Source organism: Heteronotia binoei, chromosome 6 (assembly GCF_032191835.1).
Source record: "Heteronotia binoei isolate CCM8104 ecotype False Entrance Well chromosome 6, APGP_CSIRO_Hbin_v1, whole genome shotgun sequence".
NCBI lineage: Eukaryota > Metazoa > Chordata > Lepidosauria > Squamata > Gekkonidae > Heteronotia > Heteronotia binoei.
This window is the reverse complement of record NC_083228.1, coordinates 32,219,176-32,233,718: the sequence shown is the minus strand read 5'-3', so window position 1 is coordinate 32,233,718 and position 14,543 is coordinate 32,219,176.

Genomic DNA, 14,543 nt, shown 5'->3' with positions numbered 1-14,543 from the left:
TTGGTGATTTAAGAGGGTTCTACGAAGCCCTGAAGGCAGTATATGGTCCATCATATCAGACTCAGAGTCCCTTGCATAGTGCAGACGGCCAAGTGCTCCTCACAGACAAGGCATCCATATTGAACCGGTGGTCGGAGTATTTTCAGGTTCTCTTCAGTGCCAACCGCGTAGTTCAAGATTCAGCAATTCACCTCACCCCACTTCAACCGGTGAAAACAGAGTTGGATGAGATCCCCACTCTAGAAGAGACTGTTAAAGCCATCAAGCAACTGAAAAGTGGCAAGGCAGCAGGAGTTGATGGAATTCCACCAGAGATCTGGAAGCATGGGGGCACAGTACTACATAGCTCACTTCACAAAGTACTTGTCACCTGCTGGGAACAAGGCAAATTACCACAGGACTTTCGCGATGCAATCATCATCACCCTATACAAGAACAAAGGGGAAAAGTCAGACTGCTCCAACTACCGGGGGATAACCCTGCTCTCCATCGCAGGCAAAATCCTTGCCAGAATACTCCTGAACAGACTGGTGCCCACCATTGCAGAAGAACTCCTCCCAGAGAGCCAGTGCGGCTTCAGAGCTAACAGGAGCACCACCGACATGGTATTTGTTCTCAGGCAGCTCCAAGAGAAATGCAGGGAACAGAACAAGGCTCTGTATGTGACTTTTGTCGACCTTACCAAAGCTTTCGATACCGTTAGTAGGAAGGGCCTGTGGCAAATCTTGGAATGTTTAGGATGTCCCCCAAGGTTCCTCGGCATGATCATCCAGCTACACGAAGACCAGCGAGGCCAAGTCAGACACTGCAACGACCTCTCGGAGCCCTTCCCAATAGGCACAGGTGTAAAGCAAGGCTGCGTTCTCGCGCCAACTCTCTTTACGATCTTCTTTAGCATGATGCTTCAAAGAGCCGCAGTAGATCTAGATGATGACGATGGTGTCTACATCCGCTATCGCACCGATGGCAGCCTGTTCAACCTGAGGCGACTAAAGGCCCACTCCAAGACAATGGAAAAACTCATCCGAGAGCTACTGTTTGCTGATGATGCTGCACTCATCTCCCACTCGGTATCAGCTCTGCAGCATATGACGTCCTGTTTTGCAGAGGCTGCCAAGCTATTCGGCCTAGAAGTTAATCTGAAGAAGACAGAAGTTCTCCAGCAGCCTGCACCCCAGGAAGATTATCACCCTCCCTGCATCACTGTGGGTGAATCAGTTCTGAAGACAGTCCAGCAGTTCAGCTACCTGGGGTGCATCATCTCCTCAGATGCCAAGATCGACAAGGAGATTGACAACAGGCTGGCAAAGGCAAACCGTGCATTTGGCCAACTGCACAAAAGAGTGTGGAGCAACAAGCATCTGAAAAAAGGCACAAAGATCAATGTTTACAAAGCGGTTGTGATGACAACCCTCATCTACGGCTCCGAATCATGGGTTTTATACCGTCATCACCTGCGACTCCTCGAGCGCTTTCATCAGCGCTGCCTTCGCACCATCCTCAACATCCACTGGAGTGACTTTGTGACCAACACTGAAGTTCTCAAGCGGGCGGAGGTTACCAGCATCGAGGCACTGCTGTTGAAGACGCAGCTGCGCTGGGCAGGGCATATTTCTAGGATGGAAAACCACCGCCTTCCCAAGATTGCCCTGTATGGCGAACTCTCCACCGGCCATCGAAATAGAGGGGCACCAAAGAAGAGGTACAAGGACTCCTTGAAGAAATCCCTTGGCACCTGTCGCATCAACCATCACCAGTGGTCTGACCTAGCCTCAGATCGCAAAGCATGGAGGCACACCATCCACCAGGCTGTCTCTTCCTTTGAGAACGCACGCATAGCTGGTCTTGAGGACAAAAGGAGATTGAGGAAGAATCGCACTGCTACAGCACCAACCCTAAATCAGACTTTTCCCTGCAGCCACTGTGGCCGGACCTGCCTGTCCCGCATTGGTCTTGTCAACCACCAGCGAGCCTGCAGCAGACGTGGACTATTGCACCCTTCTTAAATCTTCGTTCGCGAAGCCAAGCCGAGAGAGAGAGAGCTTGACATTGAAATGGGGAACTACCGGGAGCAATATAGTCCTCCACTTCTTTCATTAAAACTTGCAAAAGTCGGTGGGGGGGGGGGGGGAGTGGGTTCCTTCAGATATAGTCAGCCCTTTAATGACATGATCTTAACCACATTTAGTTAACAGTCCCACTGACTTGTGAATAAGCATGCGCAGAATTGTAGTAATAAGCACTTTTAGACTTCCAGTGGAAATATAAGGCTTCACTCCTATGTGGAATTATCTGGGAGTAAGCCCTATTGAATTATTTGGGATTTACTTGTCACTTGGTTTCACTTGCCACTTGTTACATGGATTGTGTATCAGTTGGGCAGACAAAATGGACAGTGCCGCTGCAGTCCCCTCCCCACCATTTAAATACCCCCCATCGGCTGATTGGCAGGGGTCTTTAAATAGAAGTGGGGAGGCGGGTCAGCTGCTTCTACCATTTCTCCACCTAGCAGGGAGGCAGCAAAAGCAGTCCTCCCCTTTTAAAGGCCCTCCATCCACAGGTGGGGTGGTGGCCTGGGGCAGCAAAAACCCCAGCACGACCCCTGAGTGCTGGGCCCAGAGAAGGACATAGGATCTGAACAGACCATAACCAGCCAGAGTTTATTGTAAGGCACCATGTCATTCTGTTATCCTCAGTGCATGATCTGGAGTGGCCACCTTACACTAACTCCCAGGGCTGTTTTTGTAGCAGGAACTCCTTTGCATGTTAGGCCACACACCCCTGATGTAGCCAATTCTTCAAGAATTTACAGGGCTTTTATTACAAGGCCTATTGTAAGCTCTTAGAGAATGGGCTATATAGAGGTGTGTGGCCTAATATGCAAAGGAGTTCCTGCTACCAAAAAAAGCCCTGCTAAAACCTAACCCATTCCTGATGTCTTCAACACTGTTCTAGATGGGAATATATTGGCCCTCCTACCTTGCCATAAAAGGAAGTTCTGGAATTCCGCCTCTTATCGAGTTCCTGATATACAGGGTTATCTGGGGACAAATATATACAGTGTCCTTTGGATTCCACCTGTAGCACTGTCACCATCAGCTTGTATACCTGAGATTTGGTTTTGGCTTATTAGGGCTGAAAAAGCATTACATGTTCCACATACAAAGTTTGTTATGCTGTTAATTACCTCATGGATTCTTTGTTTCTTCAAATAAAGAAAATACATACCAAAATAAAGTTCAGTGTAAATGCATTAAACACTAGAGCATGTATGTAATAGTAATGCCTAATTTTTTGTTATGTAATAGTGCATAAGGGGAAAAACAAGCTCAAAGGATAAGGATACAATGAGCTGTAACAGGATTGTACCATGAAAGCAATTTATATAGGATGGATATGATGGATAAAAAGCAGAGAGAATAAGTGGTTATTTTCATCTTCGTTTTGATTCAATATTAAAATTTGGAACAGCTGGAAACTCTTATCACCAAGAATTAGTCAGTTAATACATTTGTCTCTTTCTCCACAATTTAATGAAAAGAACAAAAGAAAGTGGGGGGAGGCGGTTCTGCCTGGTCAGTGGCTGGCCTAAGATCTTTAAAAATTTACAATCGCAAAAGTTAATTCTTATGATTATTGCAACAAAAGAACCCACAAATTAAATTTCTTCATTTGCAGATATACAAAGCCAGGATTATCTTTTTTTTTTTTTAAAGGTACACCTTGGACAACATCATACTAGTTTAGAAGTTCTCAAACTTTAGCAACTAGAGGAAATCCATTTTATTTTTTTTAAAAAATCAGTCCCCAAAGCTCTCCCCATCCCCCACACCACTATACTGGACAGTCCCTTTGCAAATGGGGTATGTCCCATGGAAGCTGTTGGTCTCAAACAATACCCTTCAATTCAGGAATATTCTCAAAAGCCATTAGTCAAAATACAGATACATCCAGAAATGCAAGTTTGAGACTAGCAGTAGACAGTGAGACACTTGTCAGCTTCACTTCAGAAACAAGTTTAAGAACAGTATTTCTATTGTCTGTACATGGCCTACAAGATCAGATCTCAGAGGGAAATTAATTCTATAGGTCCACAACATAAAAGGCCCTGAACTCAGAAAAACTCCTAATGAACCTGACCCCATGATAAAAGGGGACTTTGTAGTGGAGATAGCAAGAAATTTTCTTGTTGGTTAAGAAGTTCTAGCCTGAGGCCAGATGCCCAGGATGGGAAATGCTCCAGAAAAACTTTCGGAGATGATTGTAAAGATAGAAAAAGACCAGCATCACTCAACACCCAGAACATATGGACTTCAATTGAAAACCACCATTGCCTATTTTGGCCTACAGATACAGGCTGGCTTCTGTTTCAATCTATATGCTGAAATCCTTTGCATTAGAAAATGGAGTGAAAATGACTTCAGTGTAATACTGGAGGCAACTGCATTAAAGAGTATAAAATTTTGAGTCCAGAAGCACTTCAGAAAGCAACAAAATTTCCCAGAGCTTTCATGTGTCAGAGCTCACTTTGTCAGACTGAAAAACATTAGGACTGTATCTCTTTGGTGCCATTCAACCAATTACAATTAAAGGCTAAAGCTATTGAATCATAGCGACAACTCAGCATGTTTTCTGGTGACAGTGCTCCAAGCTACATAGTTGCAGGTGGTGGCAGTGGTATGAGCTCTCACCCTTAGAACAAGGAAGAAGCCAAATCTGTCCCTTTCCCTTGAGGTGGAGAATCCATTCCTAAGTCCTGAGCATCTTTCCAACCTTCAGAAGCAGTTGTTTAGTGGTACCAGGCTCATAGCTAACCAGGGGCCCATGGAGCCTGGCCCCTGACAGGTTTTGGGGGGCCCTAACCCCCTTCCCATGGCCACCCCTCCTATGTGATTTAAATGGTGTGACTGCCTTTCCCATGCCATTTTAAGGGCCCACCAATCAGCTGATCAGCAGGCTCTTTTGATCACCAGGAGAAAGAGGGATGCCCCCCTTGTGGCCCCCTCCCCTCCGTGGCCCCTAGCTATGGTGCTGAGTGGTACCAAGGTATTACAGAAGAAAATAAAAGGAAGAAGGATGCATTTCATGAAATCACCCTGTTCACAGCTCTTTGGATACAAACTCCATATCTATAAACAAAATTTCAATGGAGACAGTCTGGGAAAATATCAACATCTTTACAGCATAATTGTTATGCTTAGCTGCCAAAACTTTGGAAGTACAAATTCATCTAACACAAATTGCATTGGGATTTGTTTTTTAAAATATGTGATTGGTTTAATTTGTCTTACTAAAAATCTCCCTTGTTCTTATAGAAAGATGGCTGTTGCACCTGCTGTAGGGAATCAATCTTGCATAGGTGATATGTTCTGAGAACTGAAGGCACACTTCCTAATCCTTGCTTTCCCATTTTTCTTTTAAACCCATTATTCTTTATAATACAATACCAATATATCTAAATGGGCTTTTCTATTAAACCTTCAGCTGCGCATGCTTATGCACAAATCATTAAGATGAATAAAGATTGCAATTTCAATCTAATTTTTGCATTTTCCCATTCATGGCATGTTTCAGAAACAGCTTGCGTTCCCCCCACCCTTGTAATAGTTACTGTACATAGCATAGATTCACGATTCCCCAAATCAGTCCTAGAAATTGAGCCAGATACATCTAAGTTCAAATTTGTTTTTGATATTCTAAAGCAGTGAACATGACCCAAGATTAATATGAATCTTGCAAAGACCTGCAGGAAGATTTCATTTTTCAATAGCTTTTAGGTAAATACACGAACAATTTTGCCTCTTTCTCTTATAGATAAGTATCATTTGAGTTTCACCATTTTCCCTGCACAGAATCCCCATTGTTCCATTTATCATTTCAGGCACCCTGTGTTCTGTAATCTTTCAATTTATCTGCATCTCTTTCAAATGGGCTGAGCAAGAATTTGACCCACTTCTAGAAATGTGATCTAGACAATGCTTCATTTAATAATAACTATTTAGGTAGCTGTTATTACATTGTTCTCCTCTCACATGTTACATGAATGTCCCTGGCATGTAGTTAGTATTTATTTACTAATTCTAAAACTTCTATCCCACCATCAATGCAATTTTAAGCTCTCAAAATGGGGCAAATAAAAATGTCAATATATAATCCACAAAAATATCAACAGAAGAAAATCAATTATTTCCCAACAATGGCAGCAAAAATCATTACCATCCTGAGGGTCTAAAAGTATTTCTAAATAGGAAGTAGCTCCTTAAAAGCCTAGGACGGAGGCAACCAGACAGAGATCCCTATCCCTAGGAAGGCAATTCCAGAGGCAGGATGCTATCATCAAGCAGTCATGAGATGTTAATGCTGTTTGTCCTTACAATGTGAAACAATGGCACACAGAACATAAACTCTGTGGCTAAAGGAACGACACAGGTACCTCCAGTTTACTAAAGGAATGGGGGAATTTACCTCCTTAGTCAAGATGTCAAGTTATCAAACCTCAGTGAGGAGTTCACCTCTCCAGCCTCATTCTACCATCCCAAAGAGATGTAAGAACTGCTGCTGCTTTCAGGAGCAAACAGAGATCTATGTTATTATCTGAACTACTACTTTAGTTGTTTTATTTATGCTGTTTATAGTCTGCCTTTTTCATTGAGACTCAAGGTGGATTACACAGTGTAAATCAATCCAATTGACAGGATGGGATGCAATGCAATAAGCAACATAATAAGATTAGGACTGCAGAAAGCTGCAAACCAGCAGAAGATGCTAAACAATGCAGAAATCACATAGCAGCAGGATAATATATATATACAGTGACAGATACACAGTATAGTCTGCATTCCTTTACCTTCCTGAATCATTTGCTATAATGATGGTTTGGGAAATTCCTGAAGATCTGGGAGCCCAGCCTGGGGAGGGAAGCATTTGAGGAGGAGAGGAACTCAGTGGGGATGTGAAGCTATAGAATCAGCCACCCAAAACTGCCATTTCCTCCAGGGGAACTGATGTGGTATAATTCCAGGAGAACTGCAGGCCTCATCAGAAGGTTACAATGTAAGGAAAAAGTGGGGGGCAGGAAGATCCACAAAATAGACTATCAACCACTATCAACTCAAGATTGGCAATCCCAGTTATTTCACTGTAGCACTTTCCTCATGAATAATTCAGTTTTACATAGTTTTCAGAATGCCAAAAGTGTAGGAGTCTTCCTGAGGCAGACGAATCTATAAAATGGGAGCTACAACAGAGGATCCACATTTATGGGCAGTTGTTGACCTTGCTTATCTGTAGGATCGTGCAGAAGGCCCTGCTCAGATATTTCAAGTCCTGTGGCTCAGAGCACAAGTTTCAGCAACTCAGAAGGCTGGTATTCAGTGTAAGATATGCTATACCAACTGTTCTGTGCTTCAGATTGTAAATCTAAGATAGAGGAGACTAGGGTTGCCAGGTCCTACCTTGCTGCCAGGTACAAAAACATAACATTTGCCCTAAGCCTAAAGTGTCACCATGTAATGTCGGGACATGATGACACCACTTCTGAGTGATGTCATCGCATCGGATGTTGCACAATGACATTCCTGTTTGGGAGTGGTGTTTCCCCAACCAGACAGCTCAGAGCTGGTGGATTGGCACCCCAAAGAGTAGGGTATCCTCTGACCAAACCAGAGGTCTGGCATCCCTAGAGAAGACTATCTTCCTTATAGAAAGTGAGCTGGCCAGACTCCTGGAGGCAGGTAGAAGTGAACCGAGATCTTACGTTTCTCGAGTTCTTTCCCATTCTTGTCGCGGTTTGACTGTGCAGAAAAGATATGGCCAATCGCACTGTTCATTTTTGGTGCGTTACATGGCGGTAGTCCATGTCATTAATTCCCTTTCATCCAAATCACGGCGGGTTATGAGGTTGGTGAGGGCCTTCACTCTGCATTGTCTGCGGCTTAACGTACTGTTTTTAGCCAAGCATGTCCCCAGGGTGAGTAACGGAGTGGCTGACGCTCTCTTTCGTAAACAGATGGAGAGGTTTCATCAGCTGGCCCCAGATGCTGACCAAGAGGTGGTGCCAATGCCCCAGGAGCTGTGGCTGATTGGAGAGCCGAGGCCTGCAGAGCAATAGGCCTAGCCATTGCGTCTAGCACCAGGAAGTCTTACGAACAGGCTGTACGGCAGTTTGAGGACTTTAGGGCTGAGGTAGGGTATTGCATCGTTTGGCCCCTCCTGGTGGAGCAGTTGCTCCACTACTGTGTTTCATTTCGAGGTAAGGGATTGGCCATGCGATCCATTAGGGGGCACCTATCTGCATTGGCTGTTGCTAGTAAGGCACTGGGTTATAAGGAAGAAACAGCTGATTTTTGTCTTCAAAAAATGCTGGAGGGGTGGGCCAGAGAGGCTGGACCTAGGCTGGATACTCGGAAACCTATGTCCCCTGTGATTTTTAAGGGCCTGAAGGGGGTTTGGAGCACTGTGTGTGCTTCATATTTTGAGGCATCTTTGTTTCATGCTGCATCTTTAGTAGCTTTCTTCGGGGCCCTTAGTGAGCTAGTGGCACGGTCTAGAAATGATGTTTCTGGTAATGCTCTGTTGCTAAGGGATTTGAAGTTATCTGAGGGTAAGGCGGTGATTACTGTCCGTCGCTCTTAGATGGATCAGTATCAAAAAGGTACCGTGCTTGAGCTTGGCAATTGTTCAGAGCTTGAGCTGTGCCCAGTTGCCACATTGGCTGCTTATTTGGCAGTTCGGGGGCACAGCTCAAGCTCTGAACAATTGCCAAGCTCAAGCACGGTACCTTTTTGATACTGATCCATCTAAGAGCGACGGACAGTAATCACCGCCTTTTTTTGTTCTGTCACGATAATGGGAACCCGCTGACGAAACATCAGTTTTGGGCTGTGACATCTCAGGCTTTAGGTGAGCTGGGATTGTCTGGGATGTGGTTTGGAACCCATTCCTTTAGAATTGGGGCAGATTCGAGAGCTGCTGCCCTGGGATATCCTTCCTCCTCCATTCAGCGCTTGGGCCGTTGGCGCTCATCTGCTTACAAATCTTATGTTTGACCTTTGCTCAGTCCCTAGTTTGGCTTGTTTGGCTAATATGTTACTGGTTATGTTCTTGTTTGACTGTTTTTTCTTTTTAGATGCTGTTGTTCCTGGCCAGAGGAGTCAAGTTCTCGTCTGTGGCCATAGCCATGTGTTTTTGGCCACTCATCAGGCATGGAGAACTTTGGTCGGCTCTCAGCTGGGACTCAGCCAATATGTTTGTATCGAGTGGCAGGGGCACCAGGGCCTTCAGTGGCCGGGCCTGCTGCCTTTGTTATTCCAAGGGAATATGGGTCTTCCTCCTCAGGTTTTAATTGTTCACCTGGGAGGGAATGATCTCGGGCTAGTAAAAGGCAAGGCTTTAGTCTGGCAGGCGCGGGAGGATTTTCAGTACATTAGGGAGCGATGGCCTGGGACCACTATAATTTGGCCAGCCATGCTTCCTAGCCTTGTTTGGTGCAGTGCGTGGGACCCTGCAGCTACTGAGAGGGCACACTACAAAGCTAATAAGGAAATTAGGCATTGGAAAGGGGGTTGGGCCACTATCTGCCCCATCCGGACATTTCTACAGAATTTCCTGACCTCTACAGAGGGGATGGGGTATATCTCTCAGAAAAGGGTAATATGCTTTCTTGAGAGATCTCTGGCAAGGGTTGTGGGTGGCCTTGGACCTCCCGGTGGGTGCTAAGCCCTAAGTTGAGACTTGGCCTTAGTGGTGGCAGGTTTTTAGGGGTTTAAGGTACTATGCGGCTAGGGGAGGACCATGAAGCATCCCCCTTTTGGAGAATTAGGGGTCTGGCATGATCAACCTTGGGGTTTGGTGACCCGGGGTGGTGAGAATGCAGACCGTCCTGGAGGCTCAACTAGAGGGGCCTTCCATTGAGATGTGCGTCTGGTGGTTGGAGCCTCTGGGGCGTGCCTCCCTGCTGGGCTGGCCTGGCGGGAGCTGTTTCACACAGCTCCAGCTGGGGGCTGGGTCTCTCGCCCACGAATGGCAGGGGAGCGGTCTGTTAAGACCCCTAGCCCTGACCAGGCTGCAGTTTGGGTGCCCTTGCCGTTTATTATGATGATTAATAAAGTGGCCCATTATTTATACCAATGCATTGCGTCCGACTCTTCATTCCAACTTGGGGGGCAATTACAAGATTAATCACCACCTACCAACTTTGTACTGTTTGACAGGCCCACATGGTTCTTCCACTCCAGTGAATAAAATTAAAAAGGTGGCTGTTTCAGACACACACATCCCTCTGAATTTCAGACTCCTGCCCCCTTCTGCTGGTACAAAAACATGCCAAAGTGGCCGCAGAAGATAAACTAGCCTCCACGAAAGCCACTAGGAGTAATAATATCACAGCATTTGAGAAAACATACAATGTGACTGTAGAACCTTGACTTTCTATTTTATCCAAGAAATAAATATTCCAAACAAAGTTAAACACAAACATTGACTATAGCAACCAAAGAAGAGAAGTTACAATTGTCACTTGTGTTTGCTCAGTATTATGCATTGTATAATCTCTCCCTTATGGAAGAAACAAAGTGCTTCCTGAGGCATATACTGAAGAATCACTATAATCAGTTATTTCATTTTCTACACTTGTCTGCCCCAAAGCACAGACCATCTTGCAATGAAAAGCTGGAAGAACAGCCCAATGATGGCTTTATGTTTACCACTGCCTGGTCCTTCCATGACAATTTCATTTTCTAAACATTCTCATACTTCATTACTTTGTTTTTCTCATAATTTTTCAGTGTTCCCAGTTTGAAATGGAGTATTCCATTATTTTTGATTTATTAGGCCTTTATCTCTGTTTAACGATGACTGATTCCCCAAAAAGTGGTTTTTAAGCTTTTGCAAAATATTGATTAGTACACTCATTTTTCATCACTCTTGCCTAGGATTCACACACTACATTAACTCATTAATGACTTGAACTGAAGGTAATAATAGGATAAATCATTCAACACTGTCACTGAATTATACTTGCATCAGTCCTATTTTTCTCTTACCCTTGTGATTTCTAATATGTTAGATGAAAAAAAATGCAAACATACGAAAAGTGATAATGAAGAATAGTAAAAAGGCAACGAATGGACAATGCTGATGCATGGATTTTTTTTCTTTTTTGCTCATTTGCTACAGGTCAGATTTAGACTTCTTAGGTGAATGGATGCCATGAATTTCTGCAATTATCTCCTCCCAAGGAAAAACCCATCAGTTCAGTGTTGTGAACATGTGTCCCAAAGCAGTGGCAAATACAATAAATCATTCAACTAAGCACCCTATTTCATAGGAAAACCTACGTGCAGCAATGGTTTGGAGCTGCATTAACTTGTGCTGATGTGCAATTATGGTCAACTCTGTATGAGAAGTGCAGTAACTATTTGGATCTTCTTTACAAAAACCGCATGCCCACATATACAGACAGGTATCCCAAACATGAAATGCCAGCAAGGAAAGGTATACATAGCTGTAAACATAAAGAGTAGTGTTTTTAACATCCTCAGGGACTGTGGTATACACATTGGTCAACCAGGAAATAACGTGGCAGCATACTTAAATATAGTGGTTAAAGTGTCGGACTAGGATTTATAAAGGAAAGGAAAGGAAAGGTCCCCTGTGCAAGCACCAGTCGTTTCCGATTCTGGGGTGACGTTGCTTTCACAACATTTTCATGGCAAACTTTTTACGGGGTGGTTTGCCATTGCCTTCCCCAGTCATACACTTTCCTCCCAGCAAGCTGGGTACTCATTTAACTCATGTTCAAATCCCTGCTCTGTAGAGTTGCCAACTCTGGGTTGGGAAATACCTGGAGATCTTGGGGAGGTACAGCCTAAGGAGAGCAGAGTTTGTGGAGAGGAGGGGCTTCAGTAGGGCATAATGTCATATAATTCCAACTTCCAAAGCAGCCATTTTCTCCAGGGGAACTGATGATCATCTGAAATAGTGGGAGATCTCCAGGTTCCACCTAGGGGCTGGCAGTTCTACCACTCTTCTATGGAAGCTCACTGGGTGAACTTGGGGAGGTCATATTCTTTCATCTTACTTCACAGGGTTGTTGTGATGATAACATGAAGGAGAAGAGCAGGGCTTTTTTTGTAGCAGGAACTCCTTTGCATATTAGGCCACACACTCCTGATGTAGCCAATCCTCCTGGAGTTTACAGGGCTCTTAGTACAGGGCCTACTGTAAGCTCCAGGAATATTGGCTACATCAGGGGTGTGTGGCCTAATATGCAAAGGAGTTCCTGCTACAAAAAAGCCCTGAACATAACATTCATATAGAACTGAGTACAACTATCAGAGTTGCTTAGTCAACTTCGTATTTTTTTGCTTGTTTTCAAGTTGTTTTTCCTTTATAAATCCCAGGCTACTGTGCATGTTCTAATTAGCTCAATATCATGATAGCTGTTAATGTCTGGGTTTTTAAACAACCAAGCAAACATTGTCACAAAAATGGATAAACTTTAACAAAGCTCAGTGAAAATATATATCACCAGGGAAATTGTAGGGGAGTACCACTATTTCATAGTATATTTAACTTGCTCTTTTAATAAAAATCAAACCCCAGCTAGAGGGGTTTTCATTTTATGCCTCAGAGGGGAGTCATTTTATTAGAATTTAAAACACAGAGATTAAATAAGGACTTTCTAAAAATTCTTAAACTTACCTGCTCAGCTAAATAAATTTTCTCACTCTGCACTTGGGATAATTTTAATAGAGTTTTTGATCCCTGGGTAGACAGATATAACAGTCATATAAATCCAAGATTTTCAGCATCTTCAAAGATATAAAATGTTTATGAGAGAATATGGTTTTAGAGACATCTGGTGGTTGTACAATTCTAAGGAGAGAAATCAGCAGTGTCAGTATTAAACATAATTCTACTTTTCAACAAAAACATTTTGTATAGTGAGAAAAAAAGCTTAGCTTGTTTCATGTTATCTATGAATACTTGAGTCAATTTGCCATAAGAGGTGACCTTCTTTTATGAATAATTGAAGAACGCATGTCCTTATTTTAAAAGGGATGGTGGGCTACAGTTCTTCAAAATAAGCATGAATTATTTCAAGGAAACCTACAGATTGCCAAGCCCTCCAGATCCTCAGAATTTCAGAGTTCATTAAACAAAAGCAAACTTTTTGCCATCATAGTTATAAAAAAAAATCCCGAAGCCATAAAATCAATTCAGCAGCCCTATTCTGTCATTATGTTTGACCTTGTATAGGGCAAAGGCACTGCAAGTGATTCACTCAATATATCCCATTGTCGTGTCATCTAAAAGAGATAATGTGAATACATTCCAGTTTCAGAACATACATATCAAAGAAACCTGGTGTGTCTCATTGCTCTGCCAGGCAATCACCTTCAGATACGCCTACTGCAACTGCTTCCAAACCCCCTCCACAGAACACTTACAGTACTATCCTAAATAGATTTACACCTTTACCTTTTTAAGCCAACCCTTCTAAACCCATTGTTTTATGTAGAATGGAACTTTTATTTTATTTATGTGTAAATGTACAAAAGGAAAAACTGAAAGATCGTGGAAAACAACAGAGAATTTAAAAAGGGAGGGAATATGTTATAACAACTAACATGCTATTTTGTACGTACACTATTACCAAATAGTTACACAGGTTAAAAATTCAGCTATTGTTGGGTTTAAATCTATTTCACTATGTTACTTGAGGCTGCCAATTATTAATATATTTTTCTTTAGCAGACACTTTTTATTCATTATATGCAGTTATTTTTTTCTGTAAGCATGATAAACCATATTCTACAAGTATCTATATTCTGCAACATATACTCTTTCCAATACTGTGCCAATAATAATCTCAGTGATAGTTAAATTTGTTCTGTGCATCTCTGGGAGAAAGACCCGAGGAGGCAACTTTGAGGTCACATGGTATTGTAACCAGTGTTATTTCTTCTATGAACTTAAATTTTTTGTCAATAGTTTTGGGCAACTGGACACTGCAACCAAATATACAGAAAAGATCCTTTAGATCAAATCACTCAAGTACTATCCTAGGTTCATCCATTTCTTTAAAATTACAAAAGCAATGAAAAATCCACATTATGGATCAACTGCATTCATGGAGACAAGTGCAACCTTAATTTCAATTTGAATCTATCCCGTACCTTACTTAGAGCTGAGTGCATAGTATTATCTTCAGCATTTAAATGCTTTCTCTCCATTTCCGATTTAGTGGCGGGAAATCTATACTGTATTGTTCAATTTCCCAAACAATGGCACTCTTTTAAAGTCTGAAAGTATGGAGTAATGGGACTTGGTATTACAAGTGGCAAAGAAAGATGGTTTGCCTAGTATTTTGGAAGTGATAAAACAACTAAAAGCAGTTGATCCATGAGACTAGGGATTACTTATTTATTTTACTTATTTACTTATTTTTAACACACTCTACTGCTGGGGTTTGGAGAAATCTCATGTGTGTTCTCTGGGATGTTTAAATAATGACCATTTTAAATCTGAGTTGTTACTGG